Below are 14842 nucleotides of genomic sequence, written 5' to 3'. Positions count from 1 at the left end.
TTTATTCAGATTTTTCGGATACGGAATGAACAAAAAACAGAAATTCAGTTATTGCTATTATTTTTTGCATGGTTCACCATGGAATAAAAGTGATAACACTGATTTGTTCTTCAGGTCAGTATGATTATAGCGGCCCCCCGAGGCATAGCTCTTAGCGCTGTGCGGCCCCCTGAGAGCGCCCAGCGCTGTGCAGGCTGATCAGGGGTGGCGCTCAGCGCTGCAGTCCTGACACAGGAAAGAAGGACTCACCACAGTCTGCAGTCAGCAGCGGAGACAGAAGCCGAGCAGCTGCCCCCTCCCGACAGTCTCACAGTTATCAGCCTTGTGGAGTCACATGGTGGGGGTGGTGTTAAATGGAGGGGCGCAGCCAGAGTCAACCAGGAAGAAAAAAAGAGCGGAAGAGGAAAGAAAGAAATTACGAGAGACAGAAGACGAGAGACAGGAGGTAAGAGAGCAGAGGTGTATCTAAGTTTTCCAGCACTCTGCAAGAATTCAGTTTGGAGCCCCCCTCCCTCAAGCACATATGTGATTTGCACACTTAGGGCTCGCTCCCACTTGTGATGGAATCGCACAAGTGCAATCTAATACAAAATCGGATTGTACTCGCCCCAATGTTACCCTATGGTGCATCTCACATCTGATTTTACTTTTTCATGCCAATTTGACATGCGAAAACAATCACAGCATGCTCTGATTGCATCCGGAAATCATCTTTCACGAACCCTTATAAGTCTATGGGTGTGTGTGACGCGCCCCCTGGGCCAGTGTTGTTGGGGATACCCGGAGCCGGATCAGATGGGGGTTGTAGTCTCCGAGTGGCTGTGACCCGGTCCGTGCCCAGGGTGTCAAGCTCAGTGTGTGGCAGTCCTTACTGATGTTACTAAAGTTCTTTATGTCGACTACGCCACCCGTTGAATTGCGGTCACTACGGCCGCCGCTGCAGCAGGGTCCGCTGAGGCTGATGGTGTTTGTGCAGCTTAGGTGGTATAACCCCCAACGGGAAGGGTATAGCCTCAGGGGGTCAGGTGCAGAGGATGGTGGTTGTGGAAGTGCAGGGAAGATGGTAATGAGAGTCAGAGTCGGGTTGTGCAGTTCAGGGTTCTTTACTTACTGCTGCTTTTGTACCGGTCACTCCGGCCTTAAGTGACCACCCGAGCCGTGCTGCGTCCACCAGGTCCTGGACTCGGCCAACCCCCAGGTGATTCTGGAGCGTGGTCCTGAGCTCCCTTTCTGTCCTGTCCTCGTCTCTGGCCTTCCCCACCAGGGATCCACCTATGTCCGGCTCCCTCGGGCCTCTTGTTGGCGAACCCTTGCCTCTGGGTTCCCTGACCCTATGCGTGGTCTGCCTTCCGGGTGGATTTGGTGGGTGGCCGTGGCAGATGCTGCCCACGGCCTCCGGTCTCTGGCTGAGGTATGCTGTAGCCCCCACCAGTTTGGGATCCGGTACCCTGTTGCCAACTCTTCACCCTGTGATTGTATTTGGGCTCTCAGAGTTCCTTCTTTCTCCCCCTCTGGGTCTTTCGTTCTCTCCTCTCTCACTCTGGGCCTGGGGCTGCTCTGCTCCTCTGCTTTCTTCCACTGCTCTGCAAAGTCTTCACTACAACAGGCTGACTTCTCACAGACTGACCCTGATCTTAGATGGTTCCCACCTTTTATACTCCCTCTATGTGTGAGCTCAGGTGACCAGCACCCAATGAGCTCCTAGCACTACCCAGACTGCTCCCCCTATCTGCCCCTACACTACTGGGATGGTCCACCCCCCTCCCACTCCAGCCAAGGACAGACTCGATCGTACCTGCACATTTCTAAGTGGGAGTACCGTTGGTCTGCCCTCCGGAAATGGGATGTGTGTAGTGCATGCAGCCTTCTGAGCTCAGCTCCACACTCCATCCTTACCCGGGAGTGGAATATCACACCTCTGGGTTGAGGTGCAATACCCCTGTAGCAGCCGAATCCTCAGGGTGCTACATGTGTAAAACATCACCCGAGTGCAGCGCGATTCCCGTTGACACCAGCAACAGAAGAAATGGAGAAATTACTTTCTCTGTCTCTTCTGCAGCTGTGCTGTGATTCTCTCATGCGAGAGGATCGGGGCACAGAGCACTGACACTTGCCTCCAGCTCACTCTCGCTTCGGATGTGATACGCTAGTGGGACCCCGGTCTTACAATCACATGCCGAAGAGCTGCTCTTCCTAATTCTCTCAATGTTCAGTGAAAACCTGAGGGAGGCAGGAAGAAAAGCTCATTGTCACGTGACCGTAGGTATGAAAATCGCATATGAGTGAAGTGGCTGGAACCAGCAAGTAGATCTGAACCCTGACAGTGAGTATATTACACGCTGTTGTGATTGGCTACAGGACTTCATTTTATAATTAAAGGGCTTGTCAAGGCTTGTGATGAAAGTCTGCAGTCACTCTAGGTGACTGCGGGCTTCTGAATTCTCACAGCGCGTGCACTGCACACTTTTAGGATTCTACCTTACTGGTGGCCAGAGTGGACAGTAATGTGAGCACAAGTATGCAATTTGTATACTTTTAGTCACATTACAACTAGACGTGTTTGGCTGCGCCAAATTCATTTTCATTCAGCGAGGCCATACATATCTAGTCGGTATGTGACCGGATATATGCAAATCGCATACTTGCGGTTTCGCGACCGCCCGCTCTCATCACCAGCAGTGCGCGCTGTGAAAATTAGAAGCCTGCAGTACAGTACTGGAATACATCACCAGGACCACCATCAGTACATGAATACATTACTAGTACCATCATCAGTACATGGATAAATGACTAGGACCACCATCAGTACATGGTACATCAATTGCAATGTCAGGTCAGACCCATATACATTTGTTTCTCATGAACCTACAACTCCCAGTACGTCCCTATGAATGGTAAAGAGATATTGGGAGTTGTTGCCATCAGTCATCATCAGACTGCGGACCATACAGGAACCACTGTACTGATGAGAATTAGTCAGTATCACAAAAAAACATTTACATCCAGGCAGAGGTGTTAGCACCACGCCGTATCCCTGCTCTGTCACTTCACTCACCCGCGCAGCGGTCTGTGCTTCCCTTCCCCATGCTCTACCTGCTTCCAGCACGGCCTTCAGCCAAGTCCTTAAGGCACGTGCACGCTCCTGCCCTCTTAAAGGGTCAGTGCGTGCACTTGCTATTACCTCCCCAGCCAGTGGCTATGGGACATTATGGATGACATATATATATTGCTTCCTCCCCACTGAGGAGGTGCCTGAGCAACCTTCCTGTTCTGCAGTCTAAGTTGTGTAAGGTTGCGTACCAGTCCTTGCTGCACTCTGGTGCAGAGCCTGCCTGCCTGCTGCACTCTGGTGCAGATCCTGCCTGCTGCACTCTGGTACAGATCCTGCCTGCTGCACTGTGGTGCAGATCCTGCCTGCTGCACTCTGGTGCAGATCTTGCTTGCTGCACTCTGGTGAAGATTCTGCCTGCTGCACTTTGGTGCAGATCCTGCCTGCTGCACTCTGTTACAAACTCTGCCTGCTGCACTCTGATACAAACTCTGCCTGCTGCACCATCCAGTCTGTCCTACAGGGTCCAGCTCCTGCATGTCCGTTGGTCTGTCCTGGAGTGGCACCTGGCGTTCATCGGGAGCCAAGTCTAACCTCACCATCAGAGGCTCTAGTGAACAGTCTGGTGCTAGCTTAGTCACGCCCATCCAGGCTCTCCGCGGTCTGTGGCACAGTGGTTCCACAAACCACGTCCGTGAGAGTTTGCTTAGGCCATGGACCCCGCTGGATCCCTTCTGATCAGACCATGTACCAAGAGCTCTGCCGACAGAAAAGCATGCAGGAGAAGTTGTCGATGAAGTTGCAGTCCCTGACTACCAAGTTGGAGGCCTTAAACATCTCTCCAGAGTCTCCTCACGTTCAAGCAGCCGTGTCTTCTCCATAAACTTCTCAGTCTGTTCACTTAGTTTGAGCTTCAGGTTACCTACTCGCAGCTCCACCACGCTTTGACGGCAATTAGTGTTGAGCGAGCATCACGCTACTCGAGATGTTCGGCGAGCACCGAGCATTTCCGGGTTACTCGGGCGGGAGCTTGGGTCTCCGCCCTGCATGTTTGGCGCTCTTTACAGAGCCAATGAACATGCAGGGATTGCCAGCCAGTCACTGTAATGCCACAGCCATGTTGTTTGTGGGCATTACAGTGATTGGCTGGCCGCACAGCATCACCTCAAGTATTTAAAACCGGGCGCCGCCATCTTGGACACAGTCGCTCCGGATTAGACAGTGTAGGGATAGCGCTGCTGAGCTAGAGAGAGATTTATCCTGAGAAATAGTTAGTGTAGGGTCTGTAAAGGCTGCCAGATCAAACAAACAGTCCTTCTCAGGACTAATATCCATCCCAGATATCAGGCAGGCAGGCAGGCTGTATAGGAGACGCAGTGGTTATGTAGCACCCTGAGGATTCGGCTGCTACAGGGGTATTACACCTCAAGTCAGAGGTGTGATATTCCACTCCCGGGTAAGGATGGAGTGTGGAACTGAGCTCAGTAGGCTGCATACACTACATACATCCCATTTCCGGGGGACAGACCAATGGTACTCCCACTAGAGAAATGTGCAGGTATGACAGCGTCTGTCCCTGGCTGGAGTGGGAGGGGGGTGGAACATCCCAGTAGTGTAGGGGCAGATAGGGGGAGCAGTCTGGGTAATGCTAGGAGCTCATTGGGTGCTGGTCACCTGAGCTCACACATAGAGGGAGTATATAAGGTGGGAACCATCTTAGAACAGGGTCTTTGTGCAGAGTCAGAGGAAGAGAGCAGAGGAGAAGAGCAGCTCCAAGGCCAAGAGAGAGAGAGAGGAGAAAGAAGGACCCAGAGGGGGAGAAGAGAGAACTCCAAGAACCCAAGATTAGATCAGCGGGTGAAGAGTTGGCACAAGGGTACCGGATCCCAAGCTGGTGGAGGGCATTAATCCTTAGCCAGAGACCGGAGGTCGTGGGCAGGATCTGCCACGACCACCCACTAAATCCACCCGGAAGGCAAACCAAGAATAGGGTCAGGGAACCCAGAGACAAGGGTTTACCAACAAGAGGCCCGAGGGAGCCGGACTTAGGTGGATCCCTGGTGGGGAAGGCCAGCGAGAAGGACAAGTCAGAAAGGGAGCTCAGGATCACGCTCCAGAATTACTTGGGAGTTGGCCGAGTCCAGGACCTGGTGGACGCAGCACGGCTCGGGTGGTCACTCAAGGCCGGAGTGACCAGAACAACAGCAGTAAGTAAAAACCCTGAACTGCACAGCCCAACTCTGAGTCTCATTACCATCCTCACTGCACCTCCACAACCACCATCCTCTGCAACTGACCCCCTGAGGCTATACCCCTCCCGTTGGGGGTGATACTACCCGAAGCTGCACACACACCACCAGCCTCAGCGGACCCTGCTGCAGCGGCGGCCGTAGTGACCGCAAATCAACGGGTGGCGTAGTCGACATAAAAGAACATCTAGTAACATCTATAAGGACTGCCACACACTGAGCTTGACACCCTGGGCACGGACCGGGTCACCGCCACTCGGCGACTACAACCCCCATCTGATCCGGCTCCGGGTATCCCCCAAACAACACTGGCCCAGGGGGCGCGTCAACTTTGGCGTAGTCGGCAGGATAACGTGCCCGCAACAACCGGGTACTGCGTGCCTGAAGAAAAGTTCACCGTTACCTTAAAAAGAAGTCTCCCGCCGGTTCCGGAGGGTCCCCGCCAACGGACCCCATCACAGGTCGTTTCCCGCCGGTTGTCCGCCATTTGCAGCTTTTTCCCACCATTTCCAAAGATTTCCCGCCTTGGAAGAGCGGACGCCATTATGGGCGTGCCAGAGGGTGGCAAGAGGTCACCTCCCATCGTGGGCCAGGTCGAAGAATGGCGCCAAAAGCGGAAACCGCGCCCACCAACAGAGACTGTGATGCTGGAAGTGTCCATCAGCGTGAGAGAACTGCCCCTGGAACTGACAATCACTAAGTTGCCCCGGGACCACCCTCAATGTGGGCGGAGACAGAACAAGAGAGCAAAGATGGGTGTCGCCTGGAGCAGTCTGGAGAGAGCGCACCCGGAGACAAGAAGTCTGGAGAGGAGTCCAGAGAAAGCCTACCCGGAGATGGAGGGAGAGTCAGGCAGCACCGACCCAGTGGTCAGGAGCCTGCTACAAGCCACAACCCCACTAGGCCTAGTGGAGGTCCTGGCACAGCTCCCCCGAGACCGGGAGTGTGCACAGACTGCGCTGGAGGGCCTCGCACGGAGGATGGCCCGGGTGCAGCGAGAGACGTTGGCGGAGTGGAGCCGAGAGATGGCCCAGCGGACCGAAACCCGTCAGCGGAGCACGCCACCCGAGACGAGGAGACAGACCGCCTCTGAGGATGGTGCAGGAGGACTCAAGGTCGGAGACGGCGCCGAGAAGGGAGCTGAACGAATGGAGGCAGGTAAAGGGGACGTCTCTACCCCGAGCCGGGAAACCGCGTGCCTGCCCCAGCTCCCCGTCGCAGAGCCCGAAATTCCCCCTGCCGTGCCCGTCGCTGCATCGTCACCGCCGCAGACTAGGCCTCAACCGGAAACCGCGGCCGCGACCCCTGTGACGTCACGCGCTTCGACCCTGAGCGCGGCAAAGCAGGAAATATCATCGGCCTGGTCGCAAGGCCTAGTACACCCGGGCGCCGCCATTCCAACAGCGCCCCCTACCTCCGCGGAGCCACCAGCCTGGTCGCAGGGCCGAGTAACCACGGGCGCCGCCGTTCTTACGGTGCCCTTTTCCTTTAGCGTGCCCCAAGCCTGGTCGCAAGGCCTGGTCAACCCGGGCGCCGCTACCACCACAGCGCCCATAACACCTAAAGTACCGCACCTGGGTGAGGACCTGTTCGCCCAGCATACGTGCCCGGATGGGCAGCCCTTCATATGGCCCCAGGAGTACTACCAACTGGAACTCCAAAGGGCGAGGCCCCTGTGTGAGCCCCTGATTCCGGCTCCGAAGCCCGTCAGGAGGACCCAGCCCCCGCTAGAGGAGGCACAGTTTGAGTGGGACCCCACTGGAGGAGACCTCATGGGGTTCACTCAGGAGACTCGGGCGGCCGCAGCGGTGCGTGCAGAGTGCTGCCGCCAGCAGCTCGAGGTCTTCGAGAAGGAGCGGAGAGAGAGGCGGGTCCGGGAACAGCAAGCACAGATAAGGAGCGCGGAGCAGAAGAGCCGGACCAGGAGGAACCCCCGTGCAGCTCATGGTCCCCGTACCACCGGGACTGTGATTAAATTCAACCTGCAGCATGGGTGTGGCTTCATAAAAGACCATCATACCCCCGGCGACGTCTTTGTCACACGCAGAGACGTAGAAAGCCATCTGCCGGAGGGACACAGAGGTCGTGACCTGTATGTAGGGGACGAGGTCACCTTCACCCGGCACAAGTGTGCCAAAGGACCCTACGCCCTCCATGTACATCGCCTGACGGAGGAGGAGCTGCGGTGTGAGGAGGAGCAGGAGGACCCGGACGGGTCTGAATCCAAAGAAGGAGCAGGAGGACGCCGTCGTTAAAGTACGGTAAAGAGACTGTAAATAGTTACCCATCGGGGTACAGTGAACTGTTGCTGCTTTAAATATGTCCCCGTTGGGACAAGAGTGAACTGTTAACCCGTGTGTCCCTATTCCCATTACCTGGCCGAGGACTGAGAGCGGCCATGTCCCCTTGTATATAGTTGCGCTTCCTAAGGCGCCCCCTACAGGTTTTATAGGAAAACCGTGTTTCTAAAGGAGACTGTCGCACTTTTCCCGGTCACAAGTTGCACCGTGGCCGGAGGAGCAAGAGTGTTTACAAGGATGTTATTTATGAAAAGTTTTATATGAAAAGTTTTATTGCTGATAATATATGTGATGTTTTATATGTTTATGTTTATGAAAAAAAAATTGTATGTTTTGGATGTTTTTTATATCTTACAGCCCGAGGACGTGCTGTGATTTACCAGGGGGGAATGTAGCACCCTGAGGATTCGGCTGCTACAGGGGTATTACACCTCAAGCCAGAGGTGTGATATTCCACTCCCGGGTAAGGATGGAGTGTGGAACTGAGCTCAGTAGGCTGCATGTGTGACACCCCAGGGGTCTGGTTGCCACAGTGATAGAGATGTTATGTCTGAGAGCAGGTGGGAGGTCCTTTGGTCAGGGATCCTGTGCATGCCACACCTCCTGCCCAGTCTTGGGAGGGGAAGAACTTCCCCTATATAAACCCGGGGCTGAAGCAGGGTTAGCAGTCAAGGAGAGTAGAGACAAGAAACAGCAGAAGCAATACTACTACGAGTCAGGGGCTGGCAGCTGCAGAGCTCGCCCTGACTGAGAAGCTTTCTTACCGGACCCGGCGTCCGAGGCTGTGGGGACTAACTCTTACCCAGCAGCAGAAGCCGACCGGCAGGGGATTTCAGGTCCTCAGGCCCAGAAACCCGAAGGCACGGTCACACGCGTGGGACCAGCACCGCCATCGTGGAGTGGAAGCCATTAGAAGGCCCCGAGTCACCGGCCATACGGGTGAGCACCACACGGTACACTCAGGGATGTGGGCTACTTATATCCGCTTCTAGCAAGGTAGCCAGAAGAGTACAGTCAGTTTGGGAGGCCTACAACTCCGCCTGGCCAGGGGAGATCCCATCTGCTCAAGGACTGACCAGGCCCCGTTCACTAGCAAGTACTCCGGGAGGGTCTATCGTTGTTACCAGTAAAGACCCTGAATTACACCGCACCGTCTCTGAGTGGTTCCTGCTACCCCCATCATCCACATCTGCTGCCCTGAGGCCATACCCCTCCCGTTGGGGGTTATACCATCTACGCTGCACCATCCATCCACCGGCCTCAGCGGACTGTCCTGCAGCGGCAGCTCCATAGCTGCATTCAACGGGTGGCGTAGTCGTCCTGCATCTACCGCTGTTACATCGCCGCTCAGTTTGACTCCCTGGGCACGGACCGGGTCACCGCCACGAGACTACAACCCTCAAGAGATCCGGCTCCGGGTAAGCTCCCGCGTGCGCAACGCAGCGCGACACAGGCCCAGGGGCGCGTCACATGCACTACATACATCCCATTTCCGGGGGACAGACCAATGGTACTCCCACTAGAGAAATGTGCACGTACGACAGCGTCTGTCCCTGGCTGGAGTGGGAGGGAGGTGGAACATCCCAGTAGTGTAGGGGCAGATAGGGGGAGCAGTCTGGGTAATGCTAGGAGCTCATTGGGTGCTGGTCACCTGAGCTCACACATAGAGGGAGTATATAAGGTGGGAACCATCTTAGAACAGGGTCTTTGTGCAGAGTCAGAGGAAGAGAGCAGAGGAGAAGAGCAGCTCCAAGGCCAAGAGAGAGAGAGAGGAGAAAGAAGGACCCAGAGGGGGAGAAGAGAGAACTCCAAGAACCCAAGATTAGATCAGCGGGTGAAGAGTTGGCACAAGGGTACCGGATCCCAGGCTGGTGGAGGGCATTAATCCTTAGCCAGAGACCGGAGGTCGTGGGCAGGTTCTGCCACGACCACCCACTAAATCCACCCGGAAGGCAAACCAAGAATAGGGTCAGGGAACCCAGAGACAAGGGTTTACCAACAAGAGGCCCGAGGGAGCCGGACTTAGGTGGATCCCTGGTGGGGAAGGCCAGCGAGAAGGACAAGTCAGAAAGGGAGCTCAGGATCACGCTCCAGAATTACTTGGGAGTTGGCCGAGTCCAGGACCTGGTGGACGCAGCACGGCTCGGGTGGTCACTCAAGGCCGGAGTGACCAGAACAACAGCAGTAAGTAAAAACCCTGAACTGCACAGCCCGACTCTGAGTCTCATTACCATCCTCACTGCACCTCCACAACCACCATCCTCTGCAACTGACCCCCTGAGGCTATACCCCTCCCGTTGGGGGTTATACTACCCGAAGCTGCACACACACCACCAGCCTCAGCGGACCCTGCTGCAGCGGCGGCCGTAGTGACCGCAAATCAACGGGTGGCGTAGTCGACATAAAAGAACATCTAGTAACATCTATAAGGACTGCCACACACTGAGCTTGACACCCTGGGCACGGACCGGGTCACCGCCACTCGGAGACTACAACCCCCATCTGATCCGGCTCCGGGTATCCCCCAAACAACACTGGCCCAGGGGGCGCGTCAGTTATACCAGCAAACGCTGCATTACAGTCCTGTGTGCTCCTGTTTCTGAAATTGCTGGACTTAGCTCCAGGTCTCGGGGGCCAGGAAAAATCCTTTTTTTTCATCTAAATCCTCTTTTTTTTTCCTTCTTCACACTGTACAAATACCCGTCTTATTAACCTATTGGTGTCCCCCCTCCCCCCCCAAAAAAAGTGTGTCTCTGATTTTTCAGACACAAATATCTGTTGAAAAGAGTCTGGTATAGGCCACAGAAACAGAAGTGTGGTTTTGCAGTTCCACGGGTGAAATCTCTGTATTATCCAGTTTTGTGCCTTTTGTATCTAAAAAAAAACCAGTTTGAGTGTGTCGTTCACTGTTCAGCCGCAAATATATCTGTTGAAAATAGTCTGGTATACACCAGTAAATTATAACTGTGGTTTTGCTGTTCCACGGTAAAAAATCTCTATTATCCTGCTTTTGGCATTTTTTGCCGTAAAAAATAAATAGTGTCTCTTGATTGTTCAGACACAAATATATCTGTTGAAAATAGTCTGGTATACACCAGTAAATTATAACTGTGGTTTTGCTGTTCCACGGTAAAAAATCTCTCTTATCCTGCTTTTGGCATTTTTTGCCGTAAAAAATAAATAGTGTCTCCTGATTGTTCAGACACAAATATATTGTTGAAAATAGTCTGGTGTAGGCCCGAGAAATACAAGTGTGGTTTTGCAGTTCCACTGGTCAAATCTCTGTATTATCCACTTTTGGGCCATTTGTATCTAAATAAAACAATTTGAGTGTGTCGCTCACTGTTCATCCGCAAATATATATATATTTAAAAAAAGTCTGGTATACACCAGTAAATTATAACTGTGGTTTTGCTGTTCCATGGTAAAAAATCTCTATTATTCAGCTTTTGGTATTTTTTCCGTAAAGAAAAACAGTAATATTTTCTCCCTGATTGTTCAGATTGTTTAAAAGAGTCGGGTGTAGGCCAGAGAAATAGAACTGTGGTTTTCCTCTTCCACGGTTCAAATCTACTTTTTATTACCCTTTTTCCATTGATAGTGCGAGTGTAAGCTATTTTACTTACTTTACAATGGGCAAGGCGCGTGTATTTTACTTACTTTACAATGGGCAAGGCGCGTGGCAAGGGACGTGGAAGTGGACGTTCTGGTGATGGTGCGTGCAGAGGACGGGGCCGTGGCCAAGGTGAAAATGTGCCACAACCAACAGCCACATCTTCTCGCTCCCACTTCTTGACCGAATTACTAGGGAAGCACAGAACAACACCAGTATTGCAAACTGATCAGTGTGAACAGGTTATTAATTGGATAGCAGATAGTACTTCCAGTTACCTGGGCACCACCACCTCCGGCCTGTCTTCCACACGGTCGACTCTTAGTAGCCATGAGTCTCGACCGCATACTCCTCCTCACCCTGATGCTCCTTCCTCCCACCATGCCGAGTGTCGTCAGACAGCAACTGATCCCACACTTGGACACTCTGAAGAGCTGTTCACTGGTCCATTTCCAGATTTGTGCCCCTCGCCTGCTCCGCTTGAAGTGGTGGAAGAGGAGATCCCATGTAGCGATGCCCAAATATTTGAACAGCCACGGCCACAGGAAGTTGACGCTGGCAATTTGTCACAAGAGGTGGACGATGACGAGACACAATTGCCAGGAAGTGATGAGGAGGATCGTGGTGCGCAAGTGGAAGAGGAGGAGGTGGTGGATGATCTAGTAACTGACTCAACGTGGCAGGAGGACATGCAGAGTGAGGCCAGCAGCACACAGGGGGAGAGAGGCAGAATACCCCAACAGGCAGGAAGAAGCAGTGTGGTGGCCACAGACAGAAGGCGGGCAACCGTTCCCCGTAACACCAACACGAGGGACGGTGCCAGTACAACCGGTAGGTCTTCCAGAGTCTGGAATTTTTTTAAAGACTGATAACCCCAAAAAGGCCATTTGTACCACCTGCCATGCCAGTGTAATAGTGGGGAAGGACGTAGCCTTCCCTTGGCACTGAAGTAGGTAAAGGAAGTGTCCCTGTAGTTAAGTGATTAAGCGGGACTATCTGCCCGACCGTCTCCACAACCTGCGTGTGGGGGACATCGTACACTTTATAAAATGTCAATGCTCTAGAGGGTGGTATGCGGCTGCACTCACCCGACCGTATAAGTGGGAAGATGACCTTGAGAAGGACGAGGAGGTCTTTCGGCGAAGGGCCAAGAGAGAGGCCCTGCAGCGCTGGGCTAGAGAAGCCCCTAAAGGATTCTTTCCCCCTCCCAAGGCCGGCGTCCTGCAGGAGGATGAATCCAGGAAACAGCAGTGGGGAGACATTGTAAGTGAAGAGGAGGAAGACTTCACGAGCAGCAGTAGAGCCGACTCTCCCAGTGAGACGCCTGATGCTGATTCAGCAACTAAATACCCAGAAGGGGCTGAGGCAGTTGAGCAGGGAGCTGCTGGAAGATTTCAGGCTGGCACCAGTAATGTGGTGCAAAATTTTACAGTTACCAGCTATGGCCCTACTCAGGTTGGCTGCGGCAGTACCACGTCCTCGGATGAGGACCCTGGGCCCAGTAGGTACCCTGATCAGCCCTGGAAGTGGAGAAATCCACCTTCATCTACAGCATGGGCCGCCTTTATGAAGGAGCGGAACGAGGCCCGGAAGAAGTGAACTAATTGGCTAAAAGGTCCGTTGACCTTTCACCTCTTCCTTTGCTAGGACCCACCAGCTGTGGTCCTACTTCTGGGACTGTTTCCCAATGGGGGCGGAGTGCCCCATGTTGAATTAAGTTGAGAAAAAGAAAAAGAAATTGGAGGACTGTTCCCTTACCTCCCAGGCCAGGAAGGCCTTGAGCAGCACTAAAGTTGTGTGCCCAAGGGAGCTGCTCTTTTTGTTTTTACTTCTATTTTTATTTTTGTTGCGCTTGTTGCGCCTTTTTCTGATGGAATTTGAAACACTGAGGCACACTGTGAGGATGACTGTCCTCTAAATCTAAGAGACTTGCGGCCTAGCGGGAAGAACCGGTAACCCCCGCTAGGGCCAAGAAGAAAGTGACTCATGGGGTGCTCCCTGTGACCGTGTGCCTCAGAATGCAGCCTTCAAAGGAGATTGAGGGCTATTGGTGTGTGACCTGTCTTAAAAATATGTACATGGACATTGTATCTCCAGGGCCCTTACCAAGAAGGACCGGTACTTCTGAGAAGTTCTGAGAGTTGATAATGAACTGTCCTGAATTGCTGTTCCGGGGCCCTTAACCGAGAAGGGCCGGCTCCCATCCAAGAAGACGACTTCAGGACCAGTCGTGTACTAAAATGTTTTAGTAAATGTAGTAATGTGATATGATGTCATAGCTGCTGATCCGTATTGATTGTTTAGTATGGTCGGGGACGACCAACATTAAAGTGTGGGGGAATGTAATAGTGGGGAAGGATGTAGCCTTCCCTTGGCACTGAAGTAGGTAAAGGAAGTGTACCTGTAGTTAGACCTCTCTGAACTGTTGGTAGGTCAAACTAAGGGGTTAGCTTCAGTGGTCCAGTCAGTAGAGTAGAGGGGGAACTTAGTGCCCTGATCAAGCCTTGAGAGTTATAGAGCTTGTTCATGGCATAATTCCTTGTGGGCTGCAGTACTTGTAATCAGCCACAAGATGCCACTGTCCTGGGTGCAGATGTCAGGTTGAGTCTGCTAGCAGTGTTACAGACAGTGATGGGGTTAATGCTGTGTGATGACAGTCCACAGAGGGTGGGCACTTTAGGAAAATCCCTGCTTAGTTTCCAGAAGCAGGAAGTGATGATCAGTAAGAGATAGGACAGTGAACTGTACGGGCAGCCTGACTATATGGTGGCTGCTAGGGTAGACGGGAGTTCCATACCCTCAGACAGTGGGATCACCAGTGTAAAAGTCTCCCTACGCAAGAGTCCTGTTAGCCGGCCGGAGAAACTCAACAGAGGTATTGAGGACCCGGGGCACTTCTAGTCTGCAGGAAGCAGAGGAAGATAAATAGGACTCCAGGCTAAGACGTGGGGGAGATTTTGAATCCGGAACACTGATGCTATTGCAGAAGAGTCTCTTGGGCTAGAGATTAGAGGCACAGAGATGCTTCACTTAAAGAGGGAACCAGGGCTGAAGATGTTGCCAGCGCCTGTGAGAGAGATAATAATAACCTGTCAGGCCTTATCCATTATATCTGCCTGTAAATACTGTACATATTCCTCATCCCCAAGTAAAGTCCAAGTTATGGTTAAGAACCTCGTGTCCCCTGAATTTATTGCTGCCCTGGTCCCAGAAGAGAAATGCCTGGAGACAGCCGCGATCGGATGGTTTGAAGTAAGTGGAGAACACCACATACACAGCCACACATCAGAGAGAGGACACGTATTGTCTGTAGGGTGCCGGAGCGAGCAGGGGCTACAGCTCGCCCACGACTACCTCGCTGAGGCACCTAACACCAGCATCAGCAGGGGTGACAAAACTACCAGCCTGACCACCACCAGCATGATCAGGCACATGGCAGCAAAGCACCCGACTTTGTGGGGCGAACCCCAGGGTCCACGACCAGTGTCAGCGGGTGTCACCACTGCTTCTTCCACTGTTGTGCGTGCAATAGAACCCCCTGTTGTGTGTGCAAGGCAATCCCCTGTCCATACTGCATGCAAAGATGCCCCCTCCTCTCAGTCTTCACTTGTTATTGCAGTTTCTCAAGAAA

General features: G+C 53.1%; 1 protein-coding gene across 2 annotated transcripts in view; it reads left to right on the top strand.

Moving 5' to 3' along the window:
- The first annotated feature begins 338 nt into the window (after positions 1-338).
- LOC141162312 (uncharacterized) overlaps positions 339-14842 on the top strand; it is an 84156-nt gene continuing 69652 nt past the window's right edge. For both annotated transcript variants that reach the window (XM_073648290.1, XM_073648289.1), the window contains exon 1: positions 339-445. The gene's annotated coding sequence lies outside the window, so the exon portion shown is untranslated. The remainder of the gene's footprint in view (positions 446-14842) is intronic.

The sequence above is a fragment of the Phyllobates terribilis genome, unplaced genomic scaffold (assembly GCF_046119375.1).
Source record: "Phyllobates terribilis strain yellow unplaced genomic scaffold, ASM4611937v1 Scaffold_9__5_contigs__length_417890890, whole genome shotgun sequence".
Classification (NCBI taxonomy): domain Eukaryota; kingdom Metazoa; phylum Chordata; class Amphibia; order Anura; family Dendrobatidae; genus Phyllobates; species Phyllobates terribilis.
The sequence above is the reverse complement of the archived record's forward strand: the minus strand, read 5'-3'. Positions and strand labels throughout refer to the sequence as shown.